General features: G+C 40.9%; 1 pseudogene; it reads right to left on the reverse strand.

Moving 5' to 3' along the window:
• Nucleotides 1-59: 59 nt before the first annotated feature.
• On the reverse strand, nt 60-632 carry LOC115519754 (annotated as a pseudogene).
• Nucleotides 633-10,010: the final 9,378 nt, after the last annotated feature.

Below are 10,010 nucleotides of genomic sequence, written 5' to 3' on the forward strand. Positions count from 1 at the left end.
TGAGATCATGACCTGAGTGGAAGTCAGATATCCAACTGACTGAGCCACCTAGGTGCCCTGATCCAGTCCATGTTCTGAATGATGTCTGTATAGGCCAGACCAGAGTCTTCTATTTTTACTTGCTGATCAGGGCCATGAAGAAAAATATTTCTGGACTTCAGGTGTCTGTTATGTTATGAATGTAAAATACACTTTCCACCAATTCTTGAAAAGATTTTTATTGCAACACTGACCTTAACATAAGCATGTGTGTACATTCGCCCATGTATTCTGGCCCTGCCTGTTTCACTCAGTTATCCAGTCCTACAAAGAGAGCTCACACAGGTGGATCTGAATGTGCAACATCAGGTGACACTGCATCAGGTGATACCTGCCCCATCAAGTTTTAAGTTTTCTTCAGAAGATTCCTTGATGGATGTGAAATTCTCTTCTAAGTTGTAATCATACATAAGTGGCAGCTGATGTTCAACAATCTGGAAGACAAGTCAGCTCTTCGAATAGAATGATTCCAATTCAACGGCATCTTTTGTGACTAAATTGGTGATATAGTTCATCAGTCTATTAGTCTGATTTTCAGTGCCAGCTTCTCCTAAGGAGTTTTCTTTTTCTGGGGTGAATTTGGCAAGGATAATGGATGATTTTTTTTTTTAATGTTTATTTATTTTTGAGACAGAAAGAGACAGAGTGTGAGTGGGAGAGGGGCAGAGAGAGACGGAGATACAGAATCCGAGGCAGGCTCCAAGCTTGGAGCTGTCCACGCAGAGACCAGCGTGGGGCTCAAACTCACGGACAGCGAGATTATGACATGAGCTGCAGATGGACACCTAACCGACTGAGCCACCGAGGGGCCCCTGGATATGCTATTACTTTAATCATTTTTGACATCATGTTGATCTCTGTTGTCCTCCTGGTTAGAGATCACTTCCAGAGATGGCAACTGAATAGAGATTCTATCTTGCATTTGGGCCACATGAGCATCTACTATCCAAGCAGTATGATGGCCTACAACACCTTCACTTCCCATAGTACCTTTATGTAATCTGTTTAGTTGCACCCTTATTCAGCATATTTTGATTGCAAAATTCTGACCATCTGATTTATTCCTGAACTTGTATACTCTTCCATATCCACCTTTTCCTAAGGGGGCAAACTGTTCTAAGTCATTTAAGTAATGTGAGGTTTGTTCTTCCAAGCTACTTCTCTTGATCTGATCTGGATATCAGAAATATCCTCACAGGGATCCTGAGGAATTCTTTCTTCAGCTGACCTCATTAAATGAGCAATAGCTATGGGTGCCTGGCTGCCTCAGTAGGTAAAGCACATGACTCTTGATCTTGGGGCTGTGAGTTCAAGCCCCATGTTGGGTGTAGAGATTACTTAAAATCTTACAAAAAAAAAAAAAAAAGCAGTCACTCTGTTGTGATGTAGTCTTGGTGAGCTAAACTCATCACTACAAGTGAAAGAAGACAGCAGTGCCATTTTGATAAAGGTCTGACAAAGCAATTTAAACACCTGTCTTGAACGAAGTGGATTCATGAACATGGCTCAAGTGTTCCAGTGAAGAAACAAGCAGTAATTTGGTTTGCAACTGCAAAAGCCAAAATCAGCTGTTGTAGGGTCATTTTAACACCTGGGGTTCTGCTGGAATATCAGATTCCAAACATCCCTCCTGCTGCCCCTCCCCACCCAGGACTACGCCACTAGGTCTGGGTTCAAGCAGAGATCCAGCCCAATTCACTCAGGGGCTGCGATGAACCTCGCTGCTCTCCAACCTCCTCAGGAATTAAGGTGGCCAGGGGCTGGGAGAGGGCCACTGCAGCATTCCAAGTCCCTCACCATCATACTTGGGAGTCTGAGCCATGGGCCAGGAAGTCCATGGTAGGTGCACAGGCACAGACCCGGCTCCATTGCCCTCTGCCTCACACTCCCGGTCCCCGGAGTGGCCCCCAGCAACACGGACTGCAGCCCAGCCTGCCTGCTAACCCACTGCCGCATCACTCAGCACCCCAGTATACTCTTATTTGATCATCATCATATTTGTGAATATACTGTTTTTCCTTTGCCACTGTAACAAATTATCCCAAAATTAGTGATTTAAAACAACACAAATTTATTCTCTTAACAGTCCTGGTATCAGAAGTCCAAAACTTGTTTTTGGTTTTTTGTTTGTTTTTGAGAGCGCAAGTGGTAAAGGGATGGCGGGAGAGGGAGTGAGAGAATCTTAATCAGGCTTCATGCCCAGTGCGGAGTGTGTCTCACAAGTGAATGATCGTGACCTGAGCCAAAATCAAGAGTCAAATGTTAACCTTAACTGAGCCACCCAGGTACCCCCCTGCAACTATGTTTAATAGGCCAAAGTGAAGCTATTAGCAGGATTGGTTCCTAAATCTGAAGGTTGTGAGTGGAGCATCTGTTTCCTTGCCTTTTTTCAGCTTCCAGTGGCTGCCTGTGTGCTTTGTGGCCCCTTACTTGGTATTTAAAGCCTCTGCTTTCATCATCACATCATCTTTTCTTCTATAGTCAAATCTTCCTCTGCCTCTACATTTAGGGTCTACCTGGATAATCCAGGAAAATCTCATTTCAAGATCCTTATTTGAATCAAAGTCTCTTTTGCCATATAAGATAACATTCACAGGTTCCAGGGATTAGATCCTGGATATTTTTGGAGGCCATTATTCAACCTACTAGAATGAGATTTATTCATAGCATATGTATTTGTAGTCATTCATTCTCATTACTGAATAGTATTTTATTAATTTAACCATTTTTATCATATCCAAAATTTATCCATTCTACCATTGATGGGTATTTGAGGAATTTCTAGTTCTTGGCTACTATGAATAATGCCATGGAAGACATTCTTATACATGTCTCACTTCTGTTGAATGTATACCTGGGAGTGGAGTAACTCGGTCATGGGGTATGCACATACTGGTTTTAGTATGTATTGTCAGTTTTCCAAAGTGCTTATAAGAGGGCACTATTCTAATATGTACCATTATAATGAATTACTCTAAAGGTCTAGAGGCCTGACAGTGTTAATGAATTTCTCAAAATACCTAAATTATACCAAATGAGTTATACTTGTTATTTAATATCACGCAAGAGGAAAATAAAAAGCAAAAGTATTTGTCGTTGTAGACACAGTGGAATTATGCACTCAGAGAACTGCTCCAAAGGAAAAACATGCAAGTTTTATGTAATCATAAATAGTATGTCAAATTTATAAATAGAATGCTTAATTATGGAAAACATATAGCTTACATTTTTAATTAAATTAAAATGTTTTTGTTAATAACCTTTTTTGGAAATACAAATATTTCCTCATACCCAAATGGCCACCAGGAAGAATTCTCCAATCCAAATAGCATAGGCACTGCCTTCCACTGGCTTCACTTGGATTTTGTTTGTTTTCTTCTTCCCTGTCCCTAATAGCTTGGCCCCCTCTTTTTAAAAAAAAAAAAAATTTAAATTTTTATTAGAGAGAGAGAGAGAGAGTGCATGTGCATGAGCTAAGGAGAGGGGCAGAGAGAGAGAGAGGGAGAGGGAGAGGGAGAGGGAAAGAATCTTAAGCAGGTTCCACGTTGAGTGTGGATCCCATGACCCTGGGATGGGACCATGACCTGAGCCGAAATCAGGAGTTGGAAACTTGGGGCACCTGGGTGGCTCAGTTGGTTAAGTGTCAATTCGGCTCAGGTCATGATCTCACAGTCCGTGGGTTCGAACCCCACGTTGGCTCTGTCCTGACAGCTCAAAGCCTGGAGCCTGATTCAGATTTTGCATTTCCCTCTCTCTGTCCCATCCCCACTTGCGCTCTCTCTCTCTCAAAAATAAATAAATGTTAAGAAAAAAAAAAAGTTTGACACTCAACTGACTGAGCCATCCAGGTGTGCCCAAACCCCTCTATTTTTTACCTTGCCCCACAGCATAGAATATCATGGGTAGGATTGGCCAGGGTGAAGAGAATGGGTACATAAATAACCTCCTTTTCACCTATCCACCTTGTAGTTAAAGCATCATCACTAATCCTTCTCCTGTTTCCTCAAAATAAAACTTACTTTTAACATATATACTTAGATTTGCTTTTTCCTATAAAAGATGTAAGTGAAAAGAGAAAAGTAGGGAAGCAAAAGAGGTAACTTTTAACTTACAATCAATCTCTACCAGAAACCAATCAAATAAGTAGCACCTTAGAATTCCTTATTTGTCAGAATTTAGGATTCTCAGTCTCAATGTTACTGACATTTTGGGTCAGTTAATTCTTTGTTGTGAGAGGCTATCTATCCTGTGCATTGTGGGGAGTTTAGCAGCATCCCTGGCTTAGATGTACTGGGTGCCAGTAGCACACCCCCCACACACAGTGTGACAACCCAAAAATGCCTCCAGACATTGCCAGATGTCCTGGGAGGGGTACAAAATCACCCTCTGTTGAAAACCACTGCCTTAGAGATCTAAGTTTTTATTTTTAAAATAGGGTACCAGGGAAAGACTGAAATTGAACCTCTGTTTGGAAGCAACATGTGGTCTAAGTTGAAAAAGACAAACAGAAACAAGGTAATTTGGAGATTATAGGCCCAGGATTAAAATATATTTTGAGGCGGGCACCCGGGTGGCTTAGTGAGTTAAGCGTCCTTCTCTTGATTTGATCCCAGGCACCCAGCCTGCTTGGGGTTCTCACTCCCTCGCTCTCTGCCCCTCCCCCACTTGTGCACTTGCACTTCCCTCTGTGCAGAAAGTAAAATCTTAAAGGTGGCTCTTGACCTCACATCTGCTGATACCTTCCCCCTAGAACTCTAGTCCAGCTCTTCACCCAGAGATCATAGCCACACCCAGTTTAAGATAGATCAGGTATACTATCTCATTACTAGGTATATCTTTTAACAAGTATATTTTTAAATTGCTTATATTGTAGTTAAATATAAATATAAAATTTACCATTTTTAAGTATTCGGTTCAGTGACATTAAGTACATTGATATTGTTGTGCAACCATCACCACTATCTCCAGAACATTTTCATTATCCCACACTGAAATACTGTATCCATTAAATAGTAATTTCCCATTCTTCTCTCCCTGTAGCCACAGGTAACCACAGTTCTGCTTTCTATTTCTGAATTCAACAATTCTAGGTACTTCACAGAAGTGGAATCATAAAGTATTTGCCCTTTTGTATCTGACTTACTTCACTTAGCTTGGAAGGTTCATCCATGTTATAATATGTATCAGAACTTCATTCCTTTTTACAGCTGGATAATATTCCATTGTATGTATACATCACATTTTGTTTACTCGTTGACTGATGAATGGGTAGCTTCTACCTTTTGGCTATTGTGAATAATGCTGCTAGGGACATAGGTGTACAAACATCTGTTCCCTAAGAAGCATTTTTTTTTTTGAGTGTACAGAACTATATATTGAGAATTGAAACAAGGGAAGAAGTATAGTATAAATGCATATACAACAACAATTTATAATATATGATAAATATTACATGACTGAAGGGGACACTTGTACTAGATCTTACGTGAGTTATTCCATTTTCTCATCACTTCTGTGAGGTGTAGGTATTGAGAGTCAAGGGTGGCAGGCTGGTAACACAGGTGTAGCATTAAAAGTAATAGATATGGGTGGCTCAGTCAGTTAAGTGTCTGACTTTGGCTTGGGTCATGATCTCACAGCTTGTGAGTTCGAGACCTGCTTTGGGTTCTGCGCTGATAGCTCAGAGCCTGGAGCCTGCTTCAGATTCTGTGTCTCCCTTTCTCTCTGCCCCTCCCTCACCTGTGGTCTGTCTCTCAAAATAAATAAACATGTAAAAAAAAAATTAGGTAATATGATAATATCTAGCAAGTGGAGGCATCAGGATTTGAACCCCAGGGAGCCTCGGTGGCTCAGTCCGTTATGCCTCTGACTTCTGCTCAGATCATGATCTCATGGCTCGTGGGTTCAAGCCCCATGTCTGACTCTGTGCTGACAGCTCAGAGCCTGGAGCCTGCTTTGGATTCTGTGCCTCCTTCTCTTTCTCTGTCCCTCCCCTGCTCATGCACTGTCTCTCTCTCTCCTGCCACCCCCCCCCCAAAACAAACATTTCAGAAGATTTTAAAAAAAGAATCTAAGTAGTTCTAAGGACTATGTTTCTTCCACTAGATCATTCTGCTTTCTCTCCAAAAGTACTCTGGGAATACTGGGATGAATCTTTATATCTTTATTTGAAGTCATTAAAAAAATTATAAGCCTTCCCGAGGATAGCAAAATTGCGTGCTATTGCAAGATAATTACAGAGCTCACTCTAAGGAAGCAGAGGTAATGTCTGGTTTTGGGCTTCCTCTTTCTGCCCACTATTGTCTAAATGATTCAGTGTTATGCAGAATATGAAATATTGTTAAACTATTTCAGAAAGTTGGTTTATTGTGTTGGTTTTATATAAGACTTTTCTTCTGATCAAAATACTTCCAAGACTATAGGAAAATATAACCTGGAATCAGTTTTCTAGAATTTCATCTTATCCAAATGTTGCAGAATTTTGGAATTCTTCGGAGTAAGCTCCCAACCAAGGCCAAATTTAAGAATTTAATTACAAGGCCCGTATTTGTTTATATCCCAATAACAAGCTTACTATTATGCAAATAGGAAATAAAATCTAGTAATTGTGGACCATTATTTAGAATTTTGAAGTTAAGGATGTGTTTTTTAATGGTACAGATAAATCAACAGCTATTAATATATGAAGACAAGGCTTGGGGAGAGTGCTGCCTCCACCTTTAATGTTGGAATTATTTTACAGTATTCTAGTCATGCTGTTTTGGAGGCTGGCCAACTGTAAGCCTCACTTCACAGCCTATTGTTCCCACCTGAATCTTGCTGTAGCCTCCTAACTGGCCTTGGCTGCCAGTCCCTCCTTGTTATGATCCCTCCTTCACATTGCTAACAATGTTGTGTCTCTAAAACACAAATATGACTATGAGACTCCTCTGCTCCGTGATGATAGTGTTAAGTCCAAACTCCTCTAAGCATTACATAAAGTATCTTTCATAATGTGATTCAACTTTTTCTACATTTTCTCAATTGCACTGAAACATGGGCAGTATAATGCCATCTCTTGTACACTTTATTACCTTTGCATGTGCTTCTTCCCCACCCTGGATTGACCTTTTCTTTGCTTCACCTGGCAAGTTTCTAACCATACAGCAAGACACAGCTTAAATTTTAGCTCCAGTGTAAAGTTCTCCCTAATTCCTCAGTGCATAGTTACTCTTTGTCTGGCTATCTATGCCTGTGATACATATTTCTATTTTCAAATCCATAATACCATACTATAATTTGTTTGTTTACAAATTATTTGCATTACAGTGAGACCTGGCAGAGAACAGGGACCATATCATCATTATTTCAACATCCCTGGCAACTGATATAGTAAAGTTTTTTAGTTGAACTTGTAAATATCTGCTGTGGCCAGCCCTCACTTCACCTGATGCTCTATACCATTTGCTTCTGGAGCTATCATACAATATACAGGCATTCAATAAATATCTGATGATGATGGTCATGGAAAAGAAAGAAATTATTACATTTCATGTGCCATGTTTAAAAAGAGAGGACTTTTTCTCCTGAGAGAAAACCTTTCAGGAATATGGTATTTCAGTACCTAAAAGGTTGAAATTATCAGAAAACCTTCCCTGCCAACACCCACTCCAGGCATAGCACATTCTCTGGTCCTAGGAGTATAGGGTAACAAAATGTTATACTACAAAATTAACCAGAAAAACAGAAGGCAATCAAGGGATTTCAAGCAAAGAGTGATTTAATACAGGGAATTAGATAATACAATTATAGGAAGAACTGGAAGAACCAAAAGGAAAGGCAGACGATATTGCCCAGGAATGAGGAACTAGGAGAACTCTCTCGGAGCCTCCACTCATCTGCCGACTGACTCGTGCAGGAGCCTCATTACCGCATAGGAAGTCACTTAAAACTCAGCAGCTGAAAACAACAATCATTATTTCTCACAGTTCTGTGAATTTGCTGGGCTTAGCTGAGTGGTTGCTTCACATACTGTTGTCTGAGGCCGCAGTCATCGGAGGGCACAACTGGAATGAAATGTCCAAGGTAACGCACTCACCTGGCTGGTGGTTGGTACCATCGGGTGGGATCTCAGCTGGAATGGTCAGTTGCAATGCCTTGATTCTCCATGCGGCTTGAACTTCTTAGAGTATGGTGGGTTTCTAAGAAGGAGTGTCTCCAGAGTGTTCCCAAGGGAAGGAAGCAGAAACTGCAGGTCCTCTTAAGCCTTGGGCTCAGAAGTCCCAGAACATTACTGCCACCACATTCTATTGGTCAGAGCTATTTCAGGGAGAGGATACAGGTATCTCTCGCTTTTCAAAAGTTCCAGTTACACCACTCACTTTTACGAAAGACCTGCATTAGTACCTGTTTTCGCTTACCAAAAGAAATTTGAAGAGGAGTTTTGCTTTTACGAACAAAGGTGGAAAGGGAAAATAGCATTCAGTGTTTGTTTGGCAGAGAGAACCTTATAGAGGCAGCACGCACGCCTAGCGGCAGAGTAGAATCGCTAACTCCTTCCCAGGGAACTACACTCAGCCTCTCAGCATAAACACCATAGCTTTGAACTGAGTCTGTGGGCATCTTTGCTTTATCCTCATTTATTTTGTGTATCTGTTAGCAAGATGTGTCCTAATGTGTCAGAAAAGCCTAAGGGAGGTTATTTTTTGAGTCTGGGAATGCTCAAAAATTTTTTCATACAAATGAGTAGTAATTGCTTCTTTGCCTCATGCCATTTCAGTTCAAAAGTTTTCATGCTCTACTTTCGGATAGTGGGGGAGAATACAGGAGGAGGATGTAGAAGCATCCAGAAGGAGGATGAAATGTTGGGAGTGGGAGCTGTCTTTAGAGACTAGCTGTCACACTTGTCTTTGCACATGCTTGTTCTTTGCTCCGAAATGCTTTTTTATCGTTTCCTGTCAAATATTCAAACTGAAAAATCCAGCTTACATTTCATCCTACATCTAGAGCCTTCCCTGATACCCTCAAGTACAGTCAATAACCCTTTATTTCCTTCATATAATCTGTGCCTGTGGTACATATTTCTGTTTTTGTATCTATCGTTCCTTATTATGATTTGTTTGCTTGCATATTTTTCTGTGAGAGTATCTAGGGGACAGTAATCATATCATCATCATCATCCGTTTCTCTAGTAACTGTCGTAGTAAAGGTTTTTGCAATTGAACTTCTAAGTATCTGCTTGTGGTCAGTACTAATTTAGTCTGGTGTTCTCCACCATCCTGTTCTTGGAGCTTCAATGTGGGGAGATACTCGGTGAATATCCAATGGTGATAATAATGGAAAGGAAGAAAAATTGCCTTTTCAATATTCTGTTTAGGAAGAAAGGATCATGTATGAGTCACTTAATAAAAATTTTCAGGACAATTGATATTTTAGTCCTGTCAGTTCTGCCAGCACAGAGCCTGATGCAAGGCTCGAACTTGTGGACCTTGAGATCATGACCTGAGCCAAAGTCAGAAGCTTAACCAACTGAGCCACCCAGGTGCCCCTAGTCCTGAAAGTTTTAAACTTATCTAGAAAAATAATTTTCCCAGCATAGCACATTCTCTGGTTCCGGGAACATCAGATAAAATGTTATGCTACATAATCAGAAAATGGAAGCTATTTAAGGTATTTTAAGTGAGGAGGGTTTTAACACAGGAAATTAGGTAACAAAATTGTTGGAAAGGCTGGAGGCGCTAACGGAGGTCAAGTTACCCAGTCATGAGGCTTCCCCTGGAGCCTATAGTTGTTTGCAGAATTCAACTCCTGCAAGACCCCATTACTGCCCATGACTTAAGGGAGTTGTGCTCCCTGCCCCATGCTGTTGATGCAAACTACCAGACGCCCATGTTTAGCTGCTACCCAGGTGTCCCAGGAACTGACTGTATGACAAGAGGGTGCAGCTCAGTTGGTGCCACCACTGCCTGAGCTAGAAGAGTGTTTCTTTCTTC

This window comes from Lynx canadensis, chromosome C1 (genome assembly GCF_007474595.2).
Source record: "Lynx canadensis isolate LIC74 chromosome C1, mLynCan4.pri.v2, whole genome shotgun sequence".
Classification (NCBI taxonomy): domain Eukaryota; kingdom Metazoa; phylum Chordata; class Mammalia; order Carnivora; family Felidae; genus Lynx; species Lynx canadensis.